The sequence below is a fragment of the Sinocyclocheilus rhinocerous genome, unplaced genomic scaffold (assembly GCF_001515625.1).
Source record: "Sinocyclocheilus rhinocerous isolate Xijiao unplaced genomic scaffold, SAMN03320098_v1.1 scaffold938, whole genome shotgun sequence".
Lineage (NCBI taxonomy): Eukaryota > Metazoa > Chordata > Actinopteri > Cypriniformes > Cyprinidae > Sinocyclocheilus > Sinocyclocheilus rhinocerous.
The window spans coordinates 286,508-296,965 of NW_015665007.1; positions in this window are offsets into that span (position 1 = coordinate 286,508).

Consider the following 10,458-nt stretch of genomic DNA (forward strand, 5'->3'; position numbering starts at 1 on the left):
TTTTTTTGTTTGTTTTTAAAAAAAATTTTGTTTGTTTTTAAAAAAAACTCTATTAGGCTCACCAAGGCTGCATTTATTTGATGACAAATGCAGTCAAAAAAGTAATATTGTGAAATATTATTTTAAATATTGAAATATTTAAAATGACTTTTCTATTTGGATATTTTTTTAAATGTAATTTATTCCTGTAATGTCAAAGCTGAATTTTCAGCATCATCAATCCAGTCTTTAGTGTCACATGATAAGTCAGAAATCATTCTAATATATGATGTGCTGCTCAATAAACATTTCTTACTATTATCAGTTGAAAATATCAAAAAAAAAATTTGTGTGTGTGTGGAAACAGTGATTCTTTAATGAATAAAACTGTTCAAAAGAAAAGTATTTATTTTAAATATATTTTTGTAGTAAAAAAAGTCTTTACTGTCACTTTTAATCAATTTGATGCAACTTTGCTGAAAAAAAAATCTTACTGAGCCCAAAAATACAGTAAAATATATAATAAAATGTATAGTCTAAATAAAAACACACTTCAAACAGACGTCACAGTGAGGAAAATGTGCAATCTGCGATTATTTCAAAAACCCGTGTTTTACGCTGATTTGAGGAACATGATAGTCAAAGCATTTCATTATGGACATCTTTGGCAACCACAAACTCAATTGACAGTGAAACCTAAAGCAGTAGGCTGCACACAATTACTTAGAAATATAAACAAGTACTAATTATAAAACTTGTATTGACAGCATTACAACATTCACTTTGTAAACTCCAGTGTGATTGTTATGACAGATGCTTGATTGAGATGGGAGTGATTAGTTCCCTTTCAGTCGGTCACTCTCGACGTCACGTCGGATGACCGACGAAATTGGGATCTCGCTTAGAGAGACCAATCTACTTCGAGTGTAAACTAAACGAGCCAATGCACATTGGCATGCGAAGATTGGTCTCTCTAAGCGAGATCCCAATTTCGTCGGTCATCCGACGTGACGTCTCCGTTCCCTCCTTCAGGGAACGAGGGTTACCATACGTAACCGAGACGTTTTGAGGTGTGAGGACTTATATGGCCAGTAGAGAGCACTGTTCTCCCGACACAACTATCTGACGAGAGAGTTCTTCCTGATGGAGTTGTGAGCTCCTGTAAGTATGGCAGGTCTGTGTGTCATGTATATGTGCTAGGGCATGTGTGTGGCTCTGTGAAGGTTGTTGTACACAGAACCAGTGACTACCTGGAAGTAGCAGAGCTTGACTTTTCAGCATGTGGGTTCAAGTAAGGAGCAAACTACAGATTGGATAAAGCCTACAGTACAGTTACAAAGAGGAAATCAATGGAAATGCCTGGATTTATACACACACACACACACACACACACACAGAACTCTCCATAGGCGTAATGGTTTTTATACTGTACAAACTGTATTTTCTATCACCCTACACCTAAACCTACCCCTCACAGAAAACTTAGTGCATTTTAAGATTTTCAAAAAACACAATTTAGTATGTTTTTTTTTAACCCTTTTGAATTACAGGGACACAGGAAGTGTCCTCATAAACCACCTTCACATTGTAAAACCTATGTCATACCCATGTCATTATTCACAATTGTGTCCTCATAAACCACCCCACCCGGTGCACACACACACACACACACTGCATTGCTCGGGCTAAGTAGATTTTTCCTGAAAAAAAAAATTCTTTATAATAAATAAATGCAGTTAAATAAATCAACTTGAAATGTAGTTACAATAGCAGTATTACTATTTTAATGGTTATCACACTGCAGATTGAGCTAAACTACAACATGGCTGCTGCAAAATTTTGGACATATGGACTTGAGACTGTTGTACTGGGTTTTGGGGAACGGTCCGAAGGTCAGGCGTCACTGCCCTTGTTCGAAATAATAACTTCCCTACTGCTAGGCAGAAAAAAAAAACACAACAAATACACACACAGTGATTTTATTACACACTCACACACGCTGTTCTCACCAGGTGCATGGCGGAGCTACGGGGAGGATGTGGCTCGATAAGCAACTGAGATGGCATCTGTCCAACACTTTGGATCTGAGCCTCAGTGGCCTGCAGCAAAAGAGAGAGAAAGATACAGAGGGAAAAAAGGAAAAGATAGAGGGAGGGAGGAGAGAGAGAGAGAGCGGGCTGTCAGTATCGATACACATCAAAGTGATGGGTCAATGCGTAACTTGACAATGCAAGCAAACCCCCCTCCAGCCCAGCCTCGCCATGGAGGGGTGGTTGTGGGGGGGTTGGTTAGTGACTATGAGTGGGTGAGTGAGTTCCAAAACCCACCCCAAACTACCCCCACCCTGCCCCCTTCAAAGCCTGCAGAGTCATCCAAGTGTTAGTATGGAAGAGACAAGCCTTTCCTTTTTAACATGCTTCAGTTAACAGTTCTCATTTCGACTGACGCACAGCCAGGACTGCGGCAGAAACCTCCCTCTCAGATGTTATTGTGCCAGAGTCAAAGGGCAGAAAGAGCACACACACACACACTCATTCTTGCATATGTGGTTTACGGGGACTCTCCATAGGCGTAATGGTTTTTATACTGTACAAACTGTATTTTCTATCACCCTACACCAACCCTAGACCTAAACCTACCCCTCACAGACAACTAGGCAATTTTTGAATTTCATAAAACACCATTTAGTATGTTTTTTTAAGCATAATAAGTGTCCTCATAAACCATGTTTACGTTGTAATACCCATGTCATTATACACATTTGTGTCCTCATAAACCATATATACCAGAACACACACACACGCACACACACACATCACCGTTTCCACAAAAATATTAAGCAGCACAACTGTTTTCAACATTGATAATAATAAGAATGGTTTCTTGAGCACCAAATCAGCATATCAGAAATATTTCTGACGTATCATGTGACACTGAAGACTGGAGTAATGATGCTGAAAATTCAGCTTTGTATCACAGAAATAAATAACATTTTAACATATATTTAAATAGAAAACAGTCATTTCAAATTGTAATAATATTTCACAATATTACTGCATTTTTGATCAAATAAATGCAGTTTTGGTGAGTATAAGACACTTCTTCTAAAAACTCCTAGCAACACAAACCTTTTGAACGGTAGTGTACTTTGGGAATTTGACGTGCTGCAGCATAACATGCTTTGTTTAAACCATCTAAAACCAAGGTTTTTGCTTAGTCACTATGTTTAAAGTTTTCTTGACAATGTTACAATTACAAATTAAGATTTAGGTTTCTTTTTGCCTGTTGTGTGATACATGTATGAGCCATAAACTCTGATGAAGAGTCAAAAATCATTGCAGAAAGGACTGAAACCCTTTCATCCTTCACTCCACAAACATCCCTCACGTTATGTAACGCTGACAGACGCATGTCGCCGTGTGTTGGATATTGATAGGCTGTATGTTTATGTTTGTGTGTGGAGTCCAGGAGATGTGGAGAGTTTGCGTGTGTGCCACTGTGCACGGTAGCATTGACAGACACCTACAAGCTCCCCTCGACTGTTCTGAGGCTCTGATCCCATCAATCTTTCCTTCCCGCGTGGAGCGCCTCCCACAGTCTCTCAGAACAGAACAGCTCTCCCTCAGCGCTCTGAAGCCTGGACTCTTGTGTCAGATCAAACATCTGCTTTATCCATGTCACTACACCATGCAGATATGCATGTTAAACTTGTCACATGACCTACACAGAAATGATTTTTTTTCCTACTTAGTATGTGTCATGTTTTCCAGTAAAAATATCTAAACATGCTTTAATCAAGATACACTTAACTTAAGAATTCAAAAAGACTTAAGATATTACGTCTTGTCTGAAAAATGTATCAAAATTAAGTGAGTTTATGTTAAAAACAAGAACAAATATCTGCCATGAAGTAAGAAAAGTAAACTTCATTCAAAGGGAAAACAAGATTTGTTTTATTTTATTTTACACACACACACACACACACACACACACACAAATATACTAGTGTACAAGTTTAGAATTGGAACCATTCTGAATTCTAAACACTAAATTCAAAAATTTCAACATTTCATTCACAACGTTTACATAGATTACAGTTTAAAGAAATGTGTAATATTACATGACTTCTAACCTTCAACAGGTCTTTTTTTTTTAAAGAAAAATACTTGTTTTCCAGAGATATTCACTTTAAAGTTAACACAAAATCAAAAATGTACTTTCTTAATTGACATTATTCTAAATTCGTTCTCAATAATATCCTATTTCACTTACAGAATTAAAATGGTGTGCAAATGATGTTTCACTTTGACTTCATAGCACTTTGGAAGCAGCGAAACTGCAGAATTATAATCAATTGTGCAACTGAAATGAGGGGAACGGAGGAGACTAGTTCTTGCTGAAGTACTTCAAATAAGAACAGATCATCAAACTTAAATGATATCATCTTGGCCTGACCCTGGTGGCAAAATTCGACACAAGCAGAGCTCTCACGACTCACATTTGGTAACAATTAAATGTCAGTCTGTGCTGCTTTACGATGCTGTCTGTCAAATAATAATGCGCTCACATTATAGTTATTTTAGGTTAGACTCAGGAACAGGGGTCACAATGTCTGCTCAAATAATGTAATCTGATCTGAAGATCTGAGAAAAACAGGCAGCCATGTGGAAAGTATCACTATATTTCTGCCTTCCAACAGTGAAGAAAAAACGAGAGAAGAATTCCTTCTAAAAGTCCAGAAATATGAATATAAATGGTCAATATCAAAAACAATATATATATACACTACCGGTCAAAAGTTTGGGCTCAGTTCGATTTTTTAATATTTTGGAAGGAAGTCTCTAATGATCTTCAAGGCTGCATTTAGTTGATTAAAAATACAGTTAAAACAGTAATATTGTGAAATATTATTTCGATTTAAAATAACAGTTTTCTACATATATGTAATTTATTCCTGTAATGGCAAACCTGAATTTTCAGCATCATTACTCCAGTCTTCAGTACCACATGATCCTTCAGAAATCATTCTAGTATGTTGATTTGGTGCTCAAAAATCATTTCGTATTGCTATAAATGTTGAAACTAGTTGTGCTGCTTAATATTTTTATGGAAACTATGATACATTTGATGCAACTGAGATACAAGTATTGTTAAAATTAATGGAAGTATAATTTTGTTTAATCTTACTGACTCTTACTAACATTTAGATCAGCACTTCAACATCCAGAATCTAATGTCCAGAAAAAACATCCTGCATTTATAGCAACTGTACCTTGTTATACATCCAATTCTGACAGATTATGTCTAGAGTCAAAGCGGCTAGGGTTATATGAGGGGCACATCCTTTAAATCATCTCAGTGTTGTCAACAGACCCGCAGTGTCAACTGGTTGCTCATCTGAGCTCTGGAGAAAAACACACTTTATCACCAACAGAAATCTGTAACTCTTAACTGGCAGTTCATTACTATAATCCACTTTAAGCCCCTGCTCTTTACGGCTGATAAGAAACACCTCTTGCATGAGCTGTACGCTGATCGTTTCCACCAGAGCTATAAGCCATCACGCTGAGATGGACATAAAACATCCATCATAACCTGAGGCATGTCAATCACATCTTTGGGTCAGGATGTGCAAGTTTGTCAAAGCTCTGATGTTCATCTCAGGCTTTTAGAGAACCATAAGGATTTTTAAGGGTGTGAGTTTAGTGATGGGATGTAGAGCAAAAAAAAAGAAGATAAAAAACATATCTAAATCTAAAAGGTAGGCCTTTTATATGTTCGTGTAGGCCTGTGTGGAATAGAGTGCCTTAAGACATGTTGACATCAAGGCTGATGAGGCTAAAACATAATTTCACAAGTTTTCACCACAAAACTATTCACACCATATTTGAAGTAATTCTCTTAAAAATGTTCAGACATCTGAATTAATCATTTGGTATCCAATTAAAAAATAAAAGTCAATGTAGAATTAAGAAAAAATATATAATAAAAAAAAATTATTATTATTAAATATTAACATAGAATTCAAAAAAGCACTAAAATACAATCAAATACAAAACAATGTAGACTAAATAAATTAAATAAATAACAATAATAAAAATAATAAGTAAAATAATAATAATCATAATAAAATAAATATAAACATAGACTCCAATAAAGTGCTAAAATATAATAAATAATACGATAACAACAACAACAACAACAATATAGACTCCAAAAACTAAAATAATAATAAATTACATTATAATAAAAAAATCTATGTAGACTTAAAAAAAATTAAATAATAATAATAATAATAATAATAAATATCAAAGTAGACTCCAAAAAGTACTAAAATATAATAATAATAAAAAAGTATAATATAATAAGTATAATAATTCAGACTTGGAAAAGGGGGGTTAACATCTGTTATTTTAAACACAGGAAACTGAAAAGAACAAATGCACCTTACTCTTATCTTTTCTTACACTGACATGCTCTACTAATTTGTGAATGCATAATTAAAATGCTCATTAGTGACGGATAATAATTCACAAGCAGTGCTCTCAGACTGTGTATTATGGTTGCATGCAATAAAAATGTGTATCAAAAGATTGCTGGCATGTTCTTCATCCGTAAATGCTGTTTTTCCTGTGACATAAGCCTGCCAATAGAGTCCTGTGACTCTATCATCAACTGCTGCCATTTTGATTTGACTCTGGAACGAGTTATGACCCTTAACTCCAGAGTTTGACATTTTAAGGCCGTAATTGCAGTGCTTAATGTCAGAGCTGTGGATGCACCTGTCAGTGGAGAATGAATCAATAGCCTGAAGGTGACGGTCACATTTCTGAGCTGTCCTCCCTCTCCGGTTGAGACCGAGAGACCTTAGAAACGGAAGGGAATTTAGCCTACTTGAGGTCAGTATATTTTGTCTGTGAGGTTATTACTTTAATGTTTTGAGCTCAAGGGGCATTGGTTAACTAGTTGGACAAATAGAGCAAAAACTCATGAATTCCTTCATGCATTTAACAAGTCAAGTTGAGGTCAGCTCTCCTCAGCATTTAAGTGTCTGAATGCCAGTTGCCAGGTGCTTGGACGACATAAAAAGCAATATAGACTTTATTAATCTACTGAATGGAACATAAAGGCTTCTCAAACTCCAGAACTGACATATAAAAGCAGGTTTTCTGGCTCTTCCTAGGCTCACAAGCCTTGCTGTCAGCTACCATTGCTCTCAGAGTGCTGGACTGCTTGTGAAGTACTCGGCCACATGAAAGAAACATAATTGCTATTGTCTGGAATGTAGAGCCGAATGATGAAAAGCAAAGCTTTCTCCATATTGTTTGATAATTAGCCCCCCTGTTCCGTGAGTGATTTGCATAGTGGTCACTTGACAAATAAAGGCAGTCCTGGAAGTGACAGTATATAAATGACTTGTTTTGCAGACAGCAGATGGTGGGTATCACAGGGAGCGGGAGAGATAGAGGGAATAGGAGCGAGAAAAGGAGGAGGAAGGGAGGGAGGGAGGAATGGGGTACATACGGCTACAAACACACTGCCTACCAGCTGCTGCTGTTGAATTGGAGTCATATCCACAAACAAAATTAAGTCATTTTCAAAACTTCCACCAGTCAATAAAGAGTATTGTGTGGAAAATCAATAATATTGATTTACATCGTAATTGCTTGATGAATTCAATTTTAGTAACCAGAATATAAATAAATAATACTATTTCATGTCAAATATAGTGTTGTTAAATTAGAATCCTGAAAACTAAAACTAAACTTAAACATTGTTTTTGCTAATTGAAATAAAGCTAAAAGAAAATATAAATATTATAAGAAAAATTTAAACTTGTTGCCTTGGCAGCTAACTAAAATAAGGTTACGTTAAAGTACTAAAATTAATAAAACTAGAACCAAAATAAAAATATTTGAAATAATACTAATAATTATATTAATAATAATAATACAAATGACAACAGCACATAACAATTACAACAATTTAAAGTTAAATCTGCAAAAAATAGCTGATTCAAAATATTTATATATTATAATTGCATACAAAAAAAAGCTGTAGAAACAATTTTCACTCAGAAATTGCCAGTAAATTTCACAAACAGTTACAAAAAAATGGTGAGTAACATTAAATTAAACATGGCATTTTGAAATAGAAAAACTGAAATAGTATTTTCTTGTAAAATATACTCCAATAATCTTTTTTTTTTACTGTGTAAATACAAGTACTTTACAAGTACTAAAATAATGCTTGTTTGTGCACCATTTATACTATGGACATTAATGATATATCATGTGGTTTATTGTGGGTAAGAGTACTACTATTTCTCTATATGATCAAATTTTTTCCCAGTGGATGATAAAACAAACTGAAAAAAAAAAAATCAAAAGATTTATATTTTAAAGACTTAGGGGGAGCTTTTGACAGGAAGCAACCAGCTAGAAACCACAGAGAACACCCTAGCAACCACATAGCAACACACTGGCAATCACCCACAACATTTTGGCATGTGGTGGTGACTTTACATGGGCAAAAACCATTTACATTGAAATTTTCATTGCAAATCTGTCTGATGCCTTATATTGGCACAGACATTATCAAATGTACCTTTAAGTAAAGTACTTATTTGTACCTAAAGTTTTACGGTTACTATTCAGGGCAGAAGATCCAAAGCACATGAGTAATCAGTTTGAGTTTCTCTTTCCCAGAGGACATATTTGCATGGCAAGATCTGAATGACACATACTGACAGTCAGATATTCAACTGAAACTGGGTTCATTCATGCTTGAAAGGCGGTTAACGAATGCTGATATTGCCAATCTTACGCCATAGTTTTTAAACCTGTTGTACCTTAAAAGAAAAGTTAACTGCAAATATATCAATTTAAAAACATCCCACACTATTTAGCTATATAATGTTAGCATAGACAGTAGTCCATCTAGTGGTGACATTTATAAAGCATTTTACCCTCTACTGACACAGTCCAATTACAAAAATGAAAAAGAAAAAGATGTTAGCCACCAATTCTGAAAGCCTGTTGCCGTTGTCATAGCAACGCCGCCACGGCGACCTACCTCGTACAATGGGGGATCACTGGCGAGGCTGTCGAGGTTGACGGAGCCCTCGTAGGTCAGGTAGTGAAAGACGTTGAGGGCGCGTGCCGCCTCGGGCCCACGTTGCTTGTAGCCAAAAATAAGGTCAATCCACTGGTGCAGCTGACACGACACAAACTCGCTTTCCAGGGCCTGTCAAAGAAAGCGGGGCAATTAGAGGTGAAAGGTACACATACACAACATGAACACAATCACACACAGGCGTACAGATGCAAACACACATGCACAGATAAACATACACTCGGGGCGATGCTTCTCGATTTAGAAGACTGCAATAGCTTGAGATCGTCATAAGAGTCCGAAATGTAAATAAAAAACTTTTTAACATTTTTCATTCAATAAAATATGATAGACACACCCCTTGACACTGAAATTTAACTAATCCAACAATATACAGCACAGAGACCCTAAAAGTACTTGGACACTTAAAAATTAAAATAAAATATATATACAATAACAATAAAGTACTGATCAAAAGTTAGGTGTCTGTACTTTTTCTGTTTCTGAAAAAAGTTTCTTATGCTTACCAAGGCTGCATTTATTTGATAAAAAATACAGTAAAAAGAGTAATATTGATAAGTATTTCAAGTAATGAAATAATTTTTTTCTTATGGTTTCAGTTTAGTTTTAGTTAACCGTTGTTTTGAAAAAAATATAGAAATGCTCACTGTATATATATACACACACACACATATATACTGTATATACACACACACACACACACACATTTACACACAAACAATTCTATTCCAATACAAGCATGAATAATGCTGTTAATGCTTAAAGATGCACAGAAGTGCTTTATTATAGGTATCAAAAACTGTCATACTGAGATAACAAATGGGAGGGGGGTAAGAAAGGGGTAAAAAAGAATGAACAAATAACACAGAATGGCACACAAATACACACTTTTTCCCTCACACACACAAACACACCCAGGGCACTGCTGTTGGAATTTACACACTCACACTCACATCAGAAATAATAGCTATTACCAACAGAGCAAGCCGGGGAGCGCAGGGGCTGAGTTCCCCCCAGGGCATGTCATTACAATCGAAAGTGACACATGCAAAGATGGGAACACTAAGTGAAAGAAAGAGAGGAAGAAATGGCAGGAGGGGAACGGAGAGAGATGAAGGGAGCACAAAGACAAGGAGAGTAATATTGATAAGTATTATTACAATTTAAAAGAATGTTTCTTGTTATTATAAATGTTGAAAACAATTTTGTTGAATAATATTTTCATGGAAAAATTAATGATTCTTTTTCAGGATTCTTTGATGAAGAGAAAGTTCAAAAGAACAGCATTTATTGGAAAAATAAATCTTTTGTGACATAAAGGTCTTTGCTCTCACTTTTGACCAA